The sequence below is a fragment of the Rhincodon typus genome, chromosome 4 (genome assembly GCF_021869965.1).
Source record: "Rhincodon typus isolate 14 chromosome 4, sRhiTyp1.1, whole genome shotgun sequence".
Lineage (NCBI taxonomy): Eukaryota > Metazoa > Chordata > Chondrichthyes > Orectolobiformes > Rhincodontidae > Rhincodon > Rhincodon typus.
This window is the reverse complement of record NC_063335.1, coordinates 13,045,482-13,065,029: the sequence shown is the minus strand read 5'-3', so window position 1 is coordinate 13,065,029 and position 19,548 is coordinate 13,045,482.

Here is a 19,548-nt window from a genome sequence, read left to right as displayed (position 1 = left end):
CTGAAGAAGGGTCCTGACCCGAAACGTCAGCTTTCCTGCTCCTCTGACGCTGCCTGGCCTGCTGTGTTCCTCCAGCTCCACACTGTGTTATCTCAGACTCCAGTATCAGCAGTTCCTACTATCTCTATGAACAAAAGTTAGTCACAATGTATCCTTGGATTGATCCTTATAAAAAGATCAGGTTTTGAGATTTAGAGTTGATCTTGTTGGATTGACAGAGATCTGAGCCACTGACAAGATCCAGTAAGAACCCCATGTCTTCTCTTCTTGGGAAAGGCCACTACATCTTGTGCCACTCAGGTACTTAACAGGTCAGCAGTGAGCCTACCTGAGAATCAAGGACCCTGAGGATGATGTTTCCCCTACTGTCAACTTCCCCTGGCCAGTCAAAGGCTGGTAGCTCTCCTGACTCATTCATGCCACTGGGGATGGCAGGGGCTCCAGCCAATACTGGATCTACCTGATGCCTTAATTCAGGTGGGAGCCAGGCACAAGTGAGTGATGACAGGCAAGCGTGGCAAGGTGGAGTGACAAGGCAGAGGTGAAGGAGATCAAAAGCAAGAGCAGGTGTTCAGCTCTGAGCAAGGACCCTTTCCCCAATGCCAGAGCCCTCAATCAGACACGGAGTGCCTTTGAGTGAGGGATTCCTTGGATTACCACAAGCAAAGACATCAGGATTTGCATGTTGTGTTCTCTACATGGCACATACTGTTCCTACCAATGCCACCATTGGTGGGATCAAGCCCTTAAGTGGGCATAATTTGTTTACTTAAGGACCTTAATTGGTAGCAGGGTGGGCAAGTCCATAGCTGTCCTGCCATGAACTCTAAGTGAAGGCAGGAAAGTGGTGGTATCATAGAGTCATAGAGTTGTAGAGCACGGAAACAGACCCTTCAGTCCAAGTCGTCCATACTGACTGTTTACCCTAAATTAATCTAGTCTGATTGGCCAGCATTTGGCCCTTATCCCTCTATACTATTCCTGTTCATATATAAACGTCAGCCTCTCTGCTCCTATGATGCTGCTTGGCCTGCTGTGTTCATCCAGCCCTGCACCTTGTTGTCTCATATACCCATCCAGATGCCTTTTAAATGTTGTAATTGTACAAGTCTCCACCACTTCTTCTGGCAACACATTCCATATACGCACCAGCCTCCACATGAAAAAGTTACCTTTTAGGTCCTTCTTAATACTTTCCCCTCACACCTTAAACCTAAGCCCTCTAGTTTTTGACTCCCCTACCCTGAAGAAAATACCTTGATTATTCACCCTATCCATCTCCCTCATGATTTTATAAATTTCTATCAGGTCACTCCTCATTCTCCATGCTCTAGAGTAAATAGCCCCAGCCTATTGAGCATCTCCTAATAGCTCAAACCTCCAACCCTGGCAGTATCCTTGCAAGTATTTTCTGAACTCTTTCAAGTTTCACTGCATCTTTCCTGTAGCAGGGAGACCAAAATTGAACACAGTAGTCCAAAAGTGGCTGAAACAATGTCGTGAACAGTTGCAACATGACCTCCCAACTTCTATATTCAATGCACTGACCAATGCAAGCATACCAAACACTTGTCTGCCTGTGCATCTGCTTTCAAAGAACTATGAACCTGCCTCTCAAGTTCTCGAGTCGTCACGTGGCAATCTCCTGGTCTGTAAATGACCCCTGCCAGCAAACTCACACCAGGAGTGGATAAAATATTCTGCACTGCATTTTACTTCTTCAGCCTCCCTCATATATTTTTGTGAAGTAGTGATTCTCTGTTTTCCTCCACTTTCAGAAAAGACATCCATTCAATCATCTGTCAAAACTTTTACCTGCCAATTCACACCATGTAGAAGAGTACATTTTACATCATAAGCATGCTCTTACTGATAATGTTGCTAATAGGCATAATCTGACGTGGGTTTAATACAATGATAAATATTTTTCGGCCAAGAACCTTAAGCACCAACTTATCCAATTATTAGAATTTGTTACAATATGATGAATTTAAATATGTCTGAAATATTCCAATACTTCAAACCCCTTATTCCATCAGAGTTATATGTAACAGTTAAATAGGCGTTACTACTCCTTGAAGATTTGGAATTAATATATATTTGATGAGAGTTTACACTTTAATATGTGTATTCAAATGTTGTTGATGCGCTGTGAAGCAACACTAATGATTATTTTTATAGCGCTGTGGCTTAGTCTAATATGTACAATGAACCAATTTGCTTTGCATTATATTACTCAAGTGTACTGAACAGGCTCTTAGGAAAAGTTTGTAATTGCAATATTTTTGTGGCAACAGTAAATTAAATGTTTCAAATGGTGTAAAGCAAGCCCATTCTACTTGCAAACAGTGAATGCCCATCCACTATGGCATGTGAACTGAGGGACAGCTGGCCAATATCAGCTTCCAGCAGGATTGCCCGGCAGTTGGTTTTGTGAAAGGGGACCCTGTGCTCAATCGGGCACCGAGTGCAGGGCTACACAGTAAACCATAAAATCAGTCACTCTCACCCATTTAAGTGTCTTCTGGCGTTGGACTGTATTTGGCAGCTGAAGGTCGTTGGCCTGTTGACCTCGTGCAGGACATTGCCTTCTGCTATGGATTGGCTATTGTTACTGTGTGTTTGCTTCCTTGCTTAGCAACGAGTTCCTTGTTTGCCTGGACCACAAGTCACAGTTGAAATCCTCTCTTACCTTCTCCTTATTTCCTTCTCAGTCCCCCATGGGGACAGTGAGCTATGGTTCCTCTTCTGAGAGTCCTCACCTTCTAGGACACCCCTGTCTCCAGAAACCTTTCTCTCTCAGTCTTGCAGGAATTGTCCCATCAGTCTGTAAAAATTGAAGAAATAAGTTCTACTCCCAACTAACTGCTGCCACCTTTAGCAACAGAGTCCACATACATCCATGGTCAGGTCATTTCATCCATCCTGTGTCACCATCTCATACCTGGCGCAAATTAGTCGAAACATTGTTCATGCATTACCAACAAAAAATGGAGTGGGCAAAGAAAGGTTGCATTTGATTAAGTTTTAACCAGCTCAATAATTTTTAATTGTTCTTTTCATCATGGTAAGTAGGCTTCTAATTTCATGAAGATCGCTGGTTATTTATTGAATTGAGTCTTAGATGCTATACGGTACTTTGAGAAGATACTGTGAGGCATACTGTACTTCATATGGGGTCACCTGACCTGGGTAGATGAAGAGAAGAAAATGTGGGGCAAAGTACCATTTTGACAAGAAGTATTGAACTGAACGCAGGGAAATTGGGTAAACTACATAAAGAACAGTGAGATGGAAATAGCACAACTGTAAAATAATTTGAAAAAGATAGAGAGACTGAAGACACAAATAGTGACCAAGAAAACAGCTTTTCTGTCAACAGGAGCAACCACAAGAAATATCCAGTGATTGTTAATGGTGTCAAAGTGAACAGTCTTGTGGATTCAGCCAGTGACAGTAACGTAAGCATCCGAGCCCTGTGGGAGGAACTGAAGACAAGGGGAATCGAGTGTACATTTCAAAAGTATGTCAAAAATCTTGCACTCTACACATCTAAAACCCTGTTTCCAGCTGTTAGATGCTTCAGTGTGAAATTCATGCTGATTATGGAGGATGGTGAGCAAAGAAACTGTCCAAACTTTAGAGGTGCTCTACATATCAGATTTCTGTCCAATCCTATGTGAATCTTAGAGGGGAGTTTGAATTAATGTTTCACACAATAGCGTTACTGCACAACTGCCAATTGAGATTAGGCATTGACAGAAATGTGAAGTTTATAGCTCAGCCTGTACACAGAACACCATTTGATCTGAGAGGTAAAATCTGAGGCAAAAATCAATGAACTGATTGACCAAGAGCTTGTCAGTTGAGGGACCAATACTGTGGGAGTGCCCTGTTCGTGGTATTGCCATCATGAAACTGACAGAATCTAACAGTTGTCCCTTGACATTAAACTATCATTTTATTCCACACTATAAATACTCCAGGCGTTCTATAACTACTGTGACTACAAGAGCTGGTCAATACTACAATAAAATATGTACCTCTTGACTCCCTAAAGTGTTTCCAGCAGTCTACAAGGTATAGGTCAGGAGGGTGATGGTATACTTTTTATTTGTCTAGATGAATGCAACTCCAACAACATTCAAGAAGCTTGATACCATCCAAGACAAAGCAGCAACTTGATTGGCACTACTTCCACAAGCATTCACTCCCTTTATCCCCAATGGTCACTAACAGCAGTGTGCACCATCTACAAGACACACTGCAGAAATTTACCAATGCTCCTTGGACAACATCCTCCAAATTCACAACCACTTCCAGCTCAAAGGACAAGAGCAGCAGATTTGTGGGAACACAACTACATGCAAATAAATAGAATCATCGAATCCCTACAGTGCAGAAGCAGGCCATTCGGCCCATCAAGTCCACACCGACCCTCCAAAGAGCATCCCACCCAGACCAAATCCCCTACCTTATCCTTGTAACCCTGCATTTCCTATGGCTAATCCAACTAGCCTGCATATTCCTGGGCACTATGGGCAATTTAGCATGGCTAATCCACCTAACATGCACATCTTTGGATTCTGGGAGGAAACTGGAGCACTCAGAAAAAACCAACATAGGGGGAGAATGTTCAAACTCCACACAGATAGTCACCCAAGAGTGGAATCAAACCCGGGTCCCTGGTGCTGTGAGGTGGCAATGCTAACCACTGAGCCACCACGCACTCATATTTTCAAAAGTTTGAAGAAAACTTAGAGAGGTATCACCGTTCCTTCAATGTCACTAGGTCAAAATCCTGGAACTCCCTCCCAGTAGCATTTTGGGTCTACCTACAGCAGGTGGACTGCAGCAGTTCAAGAAGGGAGCTCACCACAACCCTCTCAGGTTGAGTGATGCCAACATCCTATGAATGAATTAAAAATAACAAATAGTGACATCAGATGTTATGTTGACATGTAACAGTTTAATGATGCAGTGGTGAGAGAATGCATCCAGTTCCCACTGGGGACAAAGTCTTTTAAGAGTTGCCAACAGCGTGCTATTTTCCAAAATAGACTTAAAGAGAGAATACCACCAGCTGGAGTTGCATCCTAATTCAATGAAGGTGACTCATTGCAGATTTTACCAAAACAAGAAATTGCTGCTTGGTATCAATACAGAACCAGAGATTTACCAACACAAACTCCATACAATGATACAAGACGTCCCAAGAACAGTCAATATTTCAGATGACAATATTATTCATGGAGCCAGTCGAGAGGAACATGATAAGAGGCTGAGTTCAGTGTTGGCTCATGTGCAGTCAGCAAATTTATGATAAATTCAAACAAGTGCTTGCTGCATGTGACACAGACAATGTTCATGGGACATAAACTCACGAATGATGGAATATATCCAGTCAAAGACAATGGAAAAGCAACAACAGAGCCATGAGCATCATTAAATGCCAACAAAGTGCAATATTTTCTGGGACTTGTGAACTGTTGTAAGAGATACGTCCCAAGCTTCGCTATTCTACTGATCCAATGAGAATGCTGACTGGAAAGAATATGCTGTGTTGTCCTCACAGCTAGTATGCAGTGCCCCCATTAGAGACCTGTTCATGATATCATCACTATATCATAGCATGTGACTGATAATATCAATATCTCAGACTCTATCTTAACTGCAGCAATTGAAGCAGGATATACTGATCAAACAGTGCTACTATTTGGAAGCAACAGCTCAATATTACCCCAGACGCTGAAAAGCCTATGACTGTAATATATGTATATGCCAGGATCTGGACTGAATGTCTGGTAAATCTTTTTAATACGATGTTATCCGCGTGGGAGCTGACGTATGCATTGTCTCGAAAGGTACAACTAACTTGCTGGAGGCAAAAGCCCACATCATGGTGGCAAGTAAGAAGTAACAATTTAAAATTTTGATGAATGGCGGAAAGTTTCCTTCAAACCTTTGAAAGACAAGATAAATCCTCAAACCCTAAACTACTAGCTCAGTTAATAAAGGAGCAATATTGGAGCAAATGCATGTTAAATGTCCAACATTGTTGCCCGTACAAACAGATCTCTCTGACAGATGCTGAGGGGTGACGTTTTTAGATGTAAAAAGATTTCTTAGGATTGATGTGAGCAGGTGAAAGATTCCATGTATACACATTTGGCATTGAGTTTGTATTAGTAATGGATCACAAACTAGTAGAGATTATTTATTCTCTCAGATTCAAATAATGTGACAGAATCGAAAGATACATTTTGGGACTCCAGCAGTGAACGAACAGCTGGTTAACATTTCTAAAAAGATTAATATTATTGGCCCCCTCTATCACAGCTGACGAGGGAGGATTAAACACGATCCTCACCATGAAAGGAAGCTGAATCATTTGTGGAGTATGTGGCAGTTTGCTGCTACACCCAGAGCAATGACAACTGGAGAAATTGAAAGAGAGTCAGACAAAGAGCCAAAATCAGATCAGAGAGAGAATCTTAAAAACTGGGAGAACAGCCCACGAATGGCATACATCAATGCACAAAGTGAAATAGAAAATTGTAATCTAATCAAGTAGAGTTTGCATGGCTTCCTGAAAGGAAAATCGGGTTTAGACTATGAGAGTTTTTCGAGATAGATTCAACCAGAGTGGATAGAGGGGAACAAGTAAGCGTGCTGTATCTGACTTCCAAAGGGCATTCAACAAGTTATCTCACAAAAGGTCAAATCATATGATAAGAGCCCACGGCGTTGGAAGTATTGCTTTGGCTTGAACAGAGAATTGGCTAAGGGGCAGGAAACAGTGAGTGGGAATCGGGGTTTCTTTTTCAGATTGGCAACCTGTAAACAGTGGGGTTCCATAGGGATCAGTGCTGGGATCGCAACTGCTTATAATATGACTTGGAGAAAGGAAGTGAAAGTATTATAGCCAAATTTGTAGATGACACAAAAATAGGTGGACATGGAAGCTGCAAGAGGAATACAAACTGTTTATGCAGAGATGTTGATCAGTTGGGTAAGTGGACAAAAATTGACAAATGTAGCATAATATGGACAAATGCGAAGTTGTTCATTTTGGAAGAGAGAACAAAAAAACAGAATATTATTTAAATGAAGAGAAACTGCAGAAAGCTGCAACAGAAAGGAATTTGGGGGTACTTTTATGCATGAAACACAGAAAGCTAGCATGCAGGTGCAACATATAATCAGTAAGGATAATTGAATAATGGCCCTTATTTCAAAGAGTTTGGAATATAAGAGTAGGGAAGCCATACTTCAACTGTACTTCAACTCCACATCTGGAGTACTGTCAGCAGTTTTGGTCCCCTTACTTAAGGAAAGATATAATTTCATTTGAAGCTGCTTATAAAAGGTTCACTAGAATGGTCCCCAGTACGGAGGGATTGTCTTGTGAGCAAAAGTTAAACAAGTTGGGGCTCTATTCATTAGAATTTAGAAGAATGAGAGATCCAAGATCCTTAAGAGGCTTGACAGGGAAAATGATGAGAGGATGTTTCCGCTCATTGGAGAATCCAGAATCAGAGGGCATAGTCTCTGAATAAAGGGGTACCAATTTAAGACTGGGGGTGAGAACAAATTTCATCTCACAGAGGGTTGGGAGTCTTCGGAACTCGTTGCCACAGGCAGCTGTGGGGCAGGGTCCTTTTGTATCTTTAAGATTGAGATAGATATATTTTTGATCAGTAGGAGAATCAAAGGTTATTGGAAAGAACAGGAAAGTGGACATGAGGAATGTCAGATCTGCCATGATCCCATTGAATAATTGAGCAAGCTCCTGTTCCTATTTCTTATGGCCTTATAAGCTGAATGGTGCGCAATTCGAAAAAGTACTATCAGGGGCAACAGACTCATTATGCCCTGAAAGCTCAGGCCTAATTTGACGACATTAGCTTATGAGGGTCACTTAGTAGTTTTTTTTGCACCTAAGCAAACTTTGCAGTTGAAATATAGTGGTCTGGATAGAGAACAATCAGGGGAAATTTGTCAAAGTGTGCCATAGATGTCAACTTGGCAACAGAGTGAATCCACCACAGCAAGTACACAGCATGTAGTTACCAGTCAGGAATGGAAAGAGGCAGCAGTAATTTCTTGGGCTTATCTCTGTCAATGAGTCCATATGGCATCATATAATGCATATTGATACTAAAGCGAAAACTATGAATGTGTTATGATGAAGTCCACAACAGCAGAAAAAAACAGCATCTGTAGAGACTGAAATATTTGCAGGGCTCAGTCTAATACTCACTATCTATTCAAGCAGTGGGCCATAATTCATTGCACAGGACTCGACAGATTGTATACAAGTCACAAATATTCACCATCAAAGAGTAAATTGTGAATGGTCACAGGTAATTGTGGAAATGCAGGACTGGAAATGGCTAATGTAATACTTATGTCGAAGAGGTGGGGTGGGGGGGGCAAGGCAGAAGACAGGAAGCTATGAGCCAGTTAGCCTGACTTGTTCATTGATAAAATTTTAGACTCCATTATTAAGTATGAGATTGCAGAGCACTTGGAAGTGCATGCTAAAATAGGGCAGAGTCCACAGTTTCGTCAATGGGAGGACAAATCTATCAGAATATTTTAAGGAGGTGACAAGCAAGTTAGACAAAGGAAAGTCAGTGGACATGATCTATTTGGATTTCCAAAAGGCCTTTGACAAACCATTTGATCATGGTTGATATGTTTCTCAACCTCATTCACTTACGTTCTCCCCATAACCCTTGATCCCCTTACCAATCAAGGAGGCAGTTAGATAAAATTAGAGCCCATGGTGTTAGGGCAAGGTACTGATATGGATAGAGGAATGGCTGACTGGCAGAAAGCAGAGTGTAGGTATAACGGGATCTTTTTTCACAATGGCAGCCAGAGACTTGTGGAGTTCCACAGGGGTCAGTGTTGGGATCACAAGTATTCATATTATACATTAACGATCTACAAAGGAACTGAGGGCATTGCTGCTAAGTCTGCAGATGACACAAAGATAGATGGAGGGACCGGTAGTGTTGAGGAAGCAGGAAGGCTGCAGAAGGATTTGGACAGGCTAAGAGAGCAGGCAAAGAAGTGGAAGATGGAATGCAATTTGGGAAAGTACAATGTTATACACCTTTGATAGGAAGAATAGAGGCATAGACTATTTTCTAAATGGGGTAAGGCTTTGCAAATCTGAAGCACAAAGGACTTGGGAGTCCTAGATCAGGATTCTCTTAAGGTTAACATGCAGGCTCAGTTAACGGTGAGGAAGTCAAATGCAATGTTAACATTCATGTCAATAAGTCTAGAACACAAGAACAGAGTCAAGGTTGTATAAGGCTCCAGTTAGGCCATTTTTGGAATATTGTGAGCAGTTTTGGGCCCCATATCTAACAAAGGATGTGTTGGCATTGGAGGGGTCCAAAGGAGGTTTACAAAAATGATCCCAGGAATAAAGGGCCTATCATATGAGGAGCATTTGGGGACTCTGGGTCCATACTGAATCGAGTTTAAGGATGGGAGGGGGGATCTGATTGAATACAGAATCACAATACTGAGGCCTATACAAAGTTGATGCAGAGGAAATGTTTCCACGAGGACAGTCTATGACCCAAGGACAAAACCTTAGAGTGAAGAGATGACACTTTAGAACTGGAATGAGGAAGAATTTCTTCAGCCAGAGAGTAGTTAATCTGGGGAATTTGTTGCTGCAGAAGGCTGTGGAGACGATCATTGAGTGTATTTAAGACAGAGATAGATAGATTCTTGATTGGTAAGGGGATCAAGGGTTATGGGGAGAACGTAGGTGAATGAGGTTGAGAACCATATCAACTATGATCAAATGGTGGAACAGACGTGATGGGCTGAGTGGCCTAATTGTGCTCCTATAATCTTATGGTCTTATGGATTGCTTCTCCTCTCTCCTAACGTGTGTTCGAATGCAGGATCTCTTGTGCCTAATACAATCCTGTCTTTAACTAGATCATCATTTAATTGCATAAATTCACAGGTTCCTGTCAGCTTCATTAATGAGATCACATACTGATCAATGGATTTTTTTTTCATCTTGGTCCCTAATATGGTACTTGTATCTATTCATAAGGTACATTCACTTCAGGCTCAATACACACCCTCAGTGCTTTCAAAGTTGCCCAGTTTCTTTGTTGCATTTTAGTTGCTTGTTCACAAATCTGAACCTTCCCATGTCACTCTGTCAGTAGCTGTGCTTGTTTTACACCCTCAATATCAGCCTCATTTTTGATACCATGTTCTGAGCACAACAGACAATAGTCTGGTCAGAACAAATTCCTTATTTAAGTGTCAGTAAGGTGGCTGCCTGGAGTGTGTGTGTCTTATTTCTTTATTCTTTATTCATTCACGGGATGAGGGCATCACTGGCTAGGCAGAATTTATTGCCCATCCCTAACTGCCCAGAGGGCAGGTTAAGAGTTAACCACATTGCTGTGGGTCTGGAGTCACATATTTCCTGGGTCTACTTGATTAATCCCAGTGCTATAAATTACATGCCTGCTCCATTTTGGTTGCTGCAGTCCCAGTGGTAGCCACTATTCTCAGTGGCGCTACTGGTTTTGATGAGCAGTGGACTCTCTGAACCCGTAGCTTGTGGACATGCTATTTTCTGCTCCAGAAGGCCATAAGTTATTATTGCAATGAATTTCCTGCACACCTTAAACTTGTATCATGTCTTCCATTACTGGCAGAGGCAAGGTAATCCCTCACCTTCTGGTCAATGGGTGGATCCATCACATCCATATGTTATCACAGCTATTCTTTTATTATACAGTTTCACAGCATTATGAATACATGGAGTAGTCACTGAATGTGCCAAAGTTGGGCCTTGGGCCTCCTGTAAGATTTGCAACATAAGTTATGTGTCACATTATTGAAAAAGCAATTTGCCTGCTGTGCAGCTGTTGAAGATTTTGCAAGAATATTGAATTACCTCTGTGTTTGTATGCTTCAAGAAAAATTACATTAAATTACATGACACTTAAGTCAGGATATTCAAATATATGCATTCTAAGTGGGGATTCATTGCATGCTGATTTATAGCCAAAATTGCTCCTTATTATCTGGACCGGTCAAAAGATGCATTAGTTTGAAAACAAATGCTGCTGTGCGAACTGAACTACATTGGGAAATGTTTGATTTCTAGGAATGATTCACAACAACTAAAGCAAAATCATTTGAATGCATGCAAAGTTGGAATAAAAGCGGAAAATGCATCAAAAGCACAGCTGGCTGGGGTTAGGGTTAGAGAGAGAAAAATGTTCTCAGCTAAAATTTTAACTTACTCCCTCTCTCCAAACTTAAATCTAAAGGGAGAAACTTTTAATGTTTGATATCTGTGGAGATTACGGCCTAAAGTGAAAATCCCTTCTACACCACCACCAACTTGATTATCTAAAATATCACGAACAAGGCTATGCGGTCCTGCCATGTTCTGTTGTGAATGGACAATTAAACAGCTAATAAGAGGAGGTGGCTAGGGGAGGTAATGACCTAGTGATATTAACAATGGACTGTTCATCCAGAGACCCAAGTAATGTTCTGGGGACCTGGGTTTGAATTCTGCCACAGCAGATAGTGAAATTTAAACTCAATAAGTATGTGGAATTAAGAGTCTAATGGTAACCGTGAATTAATTGTCAGGAAAAACTCATCTGGTTCAGTAATATCTTTTAAGGAAGGAAACTGCCATCCTTACCTTGTCTGGCCTATATGTGTCTCCAGACCCAAAGCAATGTGGTTGCCTCTTAACTGCCCTCTGGGCAATTAGGGATAGGTAATAAATGCTGGACGAGCAAGCAATGCCCTCATCCCGTGAAAGAATAAAATAAATTCCTCATCCTCAATGATGAGAGAAACCGAGCATTTCAGTGCAAAAGGCAACGCCGCAGCAAACCCAGTTCCAGTGCGTAAATTTTAAAATACAGGAATTACAATGTCACAGAGGTACACAGCGCAGAAAAAGGCTATTCAGCCCATCAAATCTGCATGTGTCAAAAACCACCTTTGTAGAGCACCTGCGCTCTGTTTGTGACAAATGACAACGCCTTCCAGTCGTGAACCATTTCAATTCCCCCTCCCACTCCCTGGGTGACCTGTCCATCCTGGGCCTCCTCCAGCGTCACAATGACACCACCCAGAAACTGGAGGAGCAGCACCTCATATTCCGCCTCGGGAGCCTACAGCCTTACGGCCTAAATATGGATTTTACCAGTTTCAAAATCTCCCCACCCCCGGCCTCATCCCATGACCAACCCTCCCTCTCATCCCCACCTCCTTGATCTGTCCTCCTCCTCTCTCACCTACCCGCTCCTCCCACCTCACTGACCAGTCCCCACCACTCCCTACCTTCACTCACCTATCACCATCTCACCTACCTTCCCCAGCTCCACCCCTCCTCTCTCTATTTATTTCCGAGCTCCCTTCCCCCTCCCCATTTCTGAAGAAGTGTCCCGACCCGAAACATCAACTTTCCTGCTCCTCTGATGCTGCCTGGCCTGCTGTGCTCCTCTAGCTCCACACTTTGTTATCTCCGACTCCAGCATCAGCAGATCTTGCTATCTCTGATCTAATTATTCTAATCCCATTTCCAAGGCCCACAGCCTTGTATGCACAACTAAATATTATGAGGGTTTCTGCCTTTGCACCTTTACAGGCAAGGAGTTTTCACAACCTTCTGGGGGAAATGATTTTTCCTCACATCCCTCCTGCCCCTTATCTTAAATCCATGCCCCCCTTGGTCATTGATCCCTGCACCAATGGGACATGTTTCTTCCTGTCTACGTTAACTATGTCCCTCATAATTTTAAACATCTCAGTCATGTCCCCCCTCAGTCTCCTCTGCTTCAAGAAAATAGCCCATGGATTCAAGCCATAGATTTCTAAACAAAAACAGGTGGTGCTCAATCCATGCATTTCAACAGGTTGAAGGCAGGCAACTGACTCATGCAAAAGCTGCTGTGTCTGTGAGCTATGTGTGTTCTTCCAGCACATCTCAGTCAAAAGGGGCAAGAGTTCTACTCTGAAAACCATTTGGGAAGCCTTCAAACTCCCCTGGCCTTGTTTCAATATCCAGACTCCTCCATTTCTGTATTTATATGTTTTTCTTCATTTATTCATTAGATGTGAGCATTTCTACCCATAACATATTTTTTGCCCCTTCTTAATTGCCTCTGAGAAGTTGGTAACCATCCACTTCCTTAATCCGACAGAACTTTTAGGTTATTGACCCAGGAACAGTAAAGGAATGCCAATATAATTCTAAGTCAGAATGCTGTGTGGCTTTAGATGAATTTGTAGGTGTTCCCATGTTTACACTGACCTGGTTACCTCAGGTAGAAGAAGTAATGGGTTGGAATATGCTGACAAGCAGCCTTGGAAATTTGCTCCACTGCAGGTTTTAGAAGACATACTGATGGTTATGTTAGTGGTAGAGGGTGTAAATGTACAAGGTGATGGATGGAGTGTCAATCTAGAGGACTACTTTGTTCTGGATGGTGTTAAACTTCTTGGGTGTGGCTCTACATTCATCCAGACAAGTGGAAAACATTCTGTTACATCCCTGACTTGTGCCATAGAATCATCATAGAATCCCTACAGTATGGAAACAGGCCCTTCAGCCCAACAAGTCCACACTGACCCTTGGAGCATCCCACCCAGACCCATCCCCCTATAACCCACCTAATCTACAGACCCCTGAACACTATGGGCAATTTAGCTTAGCCAATCCACCTAAACTACACATCTTTGGACTGTGAGAGGAAACCAGAGCACCCAGAGGAAACCCACGCAGACACAGGGAGAACATGCAAACTCCACACAGACAGTCGCCCGAGGGTGGAATTGAACCCAGGTCCCTGGCGCTGTGAGGCAGCAGTGCTAACCACTGAGCCACCGTGCCGCCCCATGTTGGTGATGGGAAAACTTTGAGGAGTCAGAAGGTGAGTTACTCACTGCAGGATTCCTAGCCGCTTATGCATTTTATAGCTACAGTATTCACAGAACTAGCCTAGTTAGGTAATGGATTAATTGTGATGTCTAGGATGTTGGTGATGGAGTTTTGGCAAAGGTCTTGCAAATGAACATTGGAGGAGATAGTTATTTTTGTTCCTGTTGGAAATCATCATCTTTTAGCACCGAAGGGGTTTAGCAAGGTGGATTTCAGCCTTGGGTGACTGCCAGTGTGGGCTTTGCATGTTTTCCCTGTATCTGTGTGGGTTTCCACCAACTGCTCCAATTTCCTCCTACATTCCAAAGATTTCCTGGTTAGGTGGATTGGCCAGGCTCAATTGCCCAGTAGTGTACAAGGATGTATGGGCTAGGTGAATGAGCCACAGTAAAATGCGGGATTGCAGGTATAGGGTGGATGAGAAAGACTGGGTGGGATGCTCTTCGGAGAGTTAATGCAGACTCAATGGGACGAATGGCCTCTATCTGCACTGTAGGGATTCTATGATTCTATGATGTGGGTAGCAGGTGGCCAATGAGACTGTGTCTTATTTGTCCCCCGCTGGATGTGCTTTCGGTCAGGTGGCATGTCAAATAGTTTGAAAACCCAGCCCATTGCCTTCCTGCCCAGCTCAAGCTCACCCCCATTATATGGAGGGTGGGAAGGTACTGAAATGAGCAGCCTGCCCATCATAAATACTTCATATTCAATTGAGATCTTCCCTGCTCATGCCACAACATGGTAGGTGTGCACAGAAGGAGAGGGCAGCCTGATATTTTTCAAAATGGTTTATAAATGGTTGAAAGGAAAAGATGCCATCTTTGGACGGTACCCTTTTCCCATGCAGTCAGCCCCTAGATGTTAGTACCCACCTTCCCTCCTACGCAAATGTATTTTGAAACTCAGACTTCCACCTTTTTGCCTAGCACCCAATAAATTTCTGCCCATGGAATTGGTTTTATTGAATGATGGAGCAGGGTTGTATGATGTACTGTTCCCCTCCCTTGCGCTCTTAAATGTAACTTCTCACTTATCACAGGAGTTAGGAATGAGACTGAACACTGTAAACACATCAAAATACATTTGCGATTCCATCCTTAGGATGAATGGAAGTATTGATGAAGCAGCTGAAGCTTTTTGGGCCTAGGACCTTTGTTCCCTGAGGACATCATTTGGGGCAGCACTGTGGCTCAGTGGTTAGCACTGCTGCCTCACAGCACCAGGGACCTGGGTTCAATTCCACCCTTGGGCCACTGTCTGTGTGGAGTTTGCACATTCTCCCTGTGTCTGCGTGAGTTTCCTCCAGGTGCTGTGGTTTCCTCCTGCAGGCCAGGTGGATTGGACATGCTAAATTGCCCATAGTGTTCAGGGATGTGTAGAGTAGGAGGATGCATCTGGATGGGATGGCCTGAGAGTCTGTGTGGACCTTTTGGGCCAAAGGGCCTGTTTCCACATTGTAAGGATTCTATGATAATCCTGCAGCAATATCATGGGACTGAAGTGATAAGCCTTGAAAAACCATTTTCCCTTTGCGAGGTACAATTCCTAAAAACAGAGCCACTTTCTGATACCATTGGTTTCGATTTTGGAGCTGTTCACTGCAGTCAGACCAATCAGATGCTGGTTGGATCTCAAGGATTGTCACTCACCTCACGTCTGGAATTCACCTCTTTTGTCTATGTGTGGACCAATGCTGTAATCACTTCTGAAACTTAACAGATTATCAGGGAGCAGGTTACTGCTGAATGTCATTGGTAGCACTTTTAATAGCACTTGCCATTACTTTGCTGATCATAAAAAAAGGACTAATGAAACAGTAACTGGTCAGATGGGATTGATCCTGCTTTTTGTGGATAGGACAACCTCGGCAATTTTCAACATTGTTGGGAAAATGCTGGAATTTTAGCATACTAGAGCAGTTTGGCCAATGGTACATATAATTAAGAAACATAAGTCTTTGTTAATATTGTTGGGAGTTTTTTTTTTCCTTTATTCATGAATGGGATGTGGGCAACACTGGCTAGGCAGCAGTTATTGCCCATCTCTAATTGCCCAGAGGGCAGTTCAGAGTCAACCACATTGCTGTGGGTCTGGAGTCACATATAGGCCAGACCAGATGAGGATGGCAGTTTCCTTCTCTATAGGGCATTAGTGAATCAGATGGATTTTTCCCCCAACAATCAGCAATGGATTCATGGCATCATTAGATTCTTAATTCCATATATTTTATTGAATTCAAATTCCACCATCTGCTGAGGTGGGATTTGAACCTAGATCCCAGAACATGATCTGAGTGTCTTGATTAACAGCCCAGCAATAATCCCACTGGGCCATCATATCCCCCTAGGGGCCCATTGCTTTTGCTGTCTCCAATAAATTTAGCCACTTTTTAGTTTCATTTAAAGTGAATTAATTTGGTTGAAGAGTGGCTTTAGTGATGTTGCAGACTTCATGAGAAGGTCGAGATGGATCATCCACTCGGCATTTCTGGCTAAAGGTCATTGCAGGTGCTTCAACCTTGTCATTTGTACTGATGTGCTAAGCTCCCCATCTTTCAGGACAGGCAGGTCGGTGACACTACCTTCTCTAGTTAGTTGTTAATTTGTACCACTATTCATGACTGGATGATGCAACACTGCAGAACTTTTAACCAATCTGTTAGTTATGGCTATGATTAAAGGGTGATAATTTAGAGTAGAGGAATTTTGATACTTTGCTTGTGCTATTCAGCCTGCTTGATGTTTCAAAGCATCAATGCAGTCTGCAAAACACTGGTCCCGGCTTTCACATAATTTACATCTATCATGTCAGAACATATGCTCAAGACAACTGTACCTTTTTCTAACAGTTTATGCAATTACCATACCCTCCCTACAATTCCTGAAACTTCTTGTATTCTGTGTCATCAATGATAAGAAATTTACTTTCCTGTGACTCATTTTGTGAAATGCCTTTTGTTCCTAATGTGTTAATTGCACGATTAAAGTTGATCAGCTATTAACATATTCATTAGTATCATATTGTCACAGTTCACTTCTGTATAAAGAGGTAATCATTCTTACTAATGATATCAACAATGATTAGACCCATGAACTATGGGAGAACCTCTTCCTACATGGCTAAGAAATTTTTACAGAACATATTTTAGCAAATGTTCCAAAATAATCTCTAAAAGCTAGGATACAGTAAATGTAACAAGCCAATTTTTTAATATATCTTTTGAAAACTTAATAACTGAGGTTAATTAAAACCTTTATTTTGACAAAGTATATAATAGTCAGTTCTAAAGAAGGGTCACCAGACCCAAAATGTTAACTGTGATTTCTCTTCACAGATATGCCAGACTTGCTGAGCTTTTCCAACAACCTCTGTTTTTTTTTTGTTTCTGATTTACAGCATCCACAGTTCTTTTGGATTTTATTTAATAGTCATTGTTGAGCTGCAATGTGGCTCAATTCTCCATGAATTTGTAATCCATTTTAACATCTTAAAAAGTGACCAGACAATTGTTATATACTATAAATGATTAGAATGAAACTTGTTTTCAATTGTACCCTTTATAATACACATTAACAACGGGAAATAAATGGGAGATCTTCAATTTAACACTATTTACAGAAACATAGAATTACAGCATAGCTCCAAGCACAGGGCCATTTGTAATGTTGAACATATTCTGGCTCTCGGCAAAAGCAATTTAACTCGCTTCACTTTCCCACCCTTTATCTACAACTCTGCATTCTTTTTAATCTTTTTTTCACGAGTTTATCCCTTTGAACATCATGATTTTATTTAACTGCACCATTCTTTTAGGTAGGTCATTCCAGATCCCAACCGCTCAATTCAGAAAAAAAAACTTATCAACATCTTGATTTAGTTGTTTTGCCGATCACTTTAAATCTGTATTCTCTGGTTCTCAACTCTTCTGGCAATGCCTTATCTCTAGTTATTCCATGTAGACCCTTCATGATCTTGAACATCTCTATCAATTTTTGCTCAACCTCTGTTTGTTGGAGAACAACTCTTAACTTCTCCAATTACTCATGTAACTGAAGTTTCTCATCCCTGGAATCATTATGGTAAATCTTTTTTGCATCCCCTCCACAGTCTTCACATCCTTCTGAATGTGTCATGTCTAGATTTGTACACAATAGATGGAACTTTCTTCTCCTTGTGACATGAGCAATAATTAGGAATTTGGGAAAATATGGCAAGAATTTTTAAAAATTGGAATCACAATATAAAGAAAATTTTCAATTTTTCCCTTAAGTTTTATGTGTTAACTTCAGAATCTCTCTCTCGACTACCTGATTTCTGTGCATTTGCATGTCATTATTAGCCCAGCTTGCCTTGCTTTCATGGTGCTTCTGAATCTCCTCTCTGTCCCTAAAAAACTACATACGTTAATTCCCAGCATTTAAATCAGTGATACCTGGAGGCTTCAGCTAAGTTCTGAGGAAGGGTTACCGGACCCAAAACGTTAACTCTGTTTTCTCCTTCACAGATGCTGCCAGACCTTCTGAGCTTTTCCAGCAACTTTGTTTTTGTTCCTGATTTACAGCATCTGCAATTCTTTTGGTTTCTATTTGGCTTCAGCTAACTGTTTGCTTGTCCCAGCCATCATCCAACTGTGTGTTCACTGCAATATTGCTACATGCTGCATGGCCACCATTCCCCTCGACTCTTCATCTACACAAATCAGAAAATAACACATTGCTATGCCCATTCTTGGACCAACTCCCAAACCACTTCAGCCCTTGGTTTGAACTAAGGGACGCCAGGACTTGTATGCTTCAACCTGGTCACTTTGCACACAAGGACATGCATACATCTCATGCATCTTACAGCTCTTAAGCCTGCTTTCTTAATGCTTATATACCTTGTGCCTACTTGGAGGCTGTCAGCATTGTTTTTTTTCAGTGTACAGGGACTTTGGTGGTCAGTTTTGTTTTGTTTTAATATTTATTTGGGATGCGGGTGCCGCTGGCATTGTTGTCACATCACTGGACTAGTAATTCAGATTTTATTGCAATTAAATTTTACTATCAGCCATGGTAGCACACAAATGCATGTTCCCTGAAGGTCTGGATTACTAATCCAGTGATATGACCACAGTGTTACCAGCTTCCCTTAGTTCGAGGCGTCTAGGCTCTTTGGCTTTCATTGATTTTTAGCACAGACAGAGGGACAAGGTAGCTTGGCATGGTGGAGAGCATTGAACAGACAAGGGGTGCACATGTTAGTAAATGGCACCATGCAACATCAAAATCACACCTCCAACTTGTGCCAGCTATTTATGCAGCAAACATGTTTCACATGAAGATTTCTGAACATCAAGGGAAAGCTATCCTTAGGGGAGTCAAGTCAGCATGGGATTACTGCCTGACAGTCAAGAGGTGTCAGTATTGGTGTTTGGTCCTACCAGAGCCCAAGATCCTTGTTGTTGTAGTCTATCGATTAGGCTACAGTCAGTCCTGCAGATTGAGTAAAACCAGTTTGGGGATTATAGTGATATAACACGGTGTAGAGCTAGATGAACACAGCAGGCCAAGCAGCATCAGAGGAGCAGGAAAGCTGAC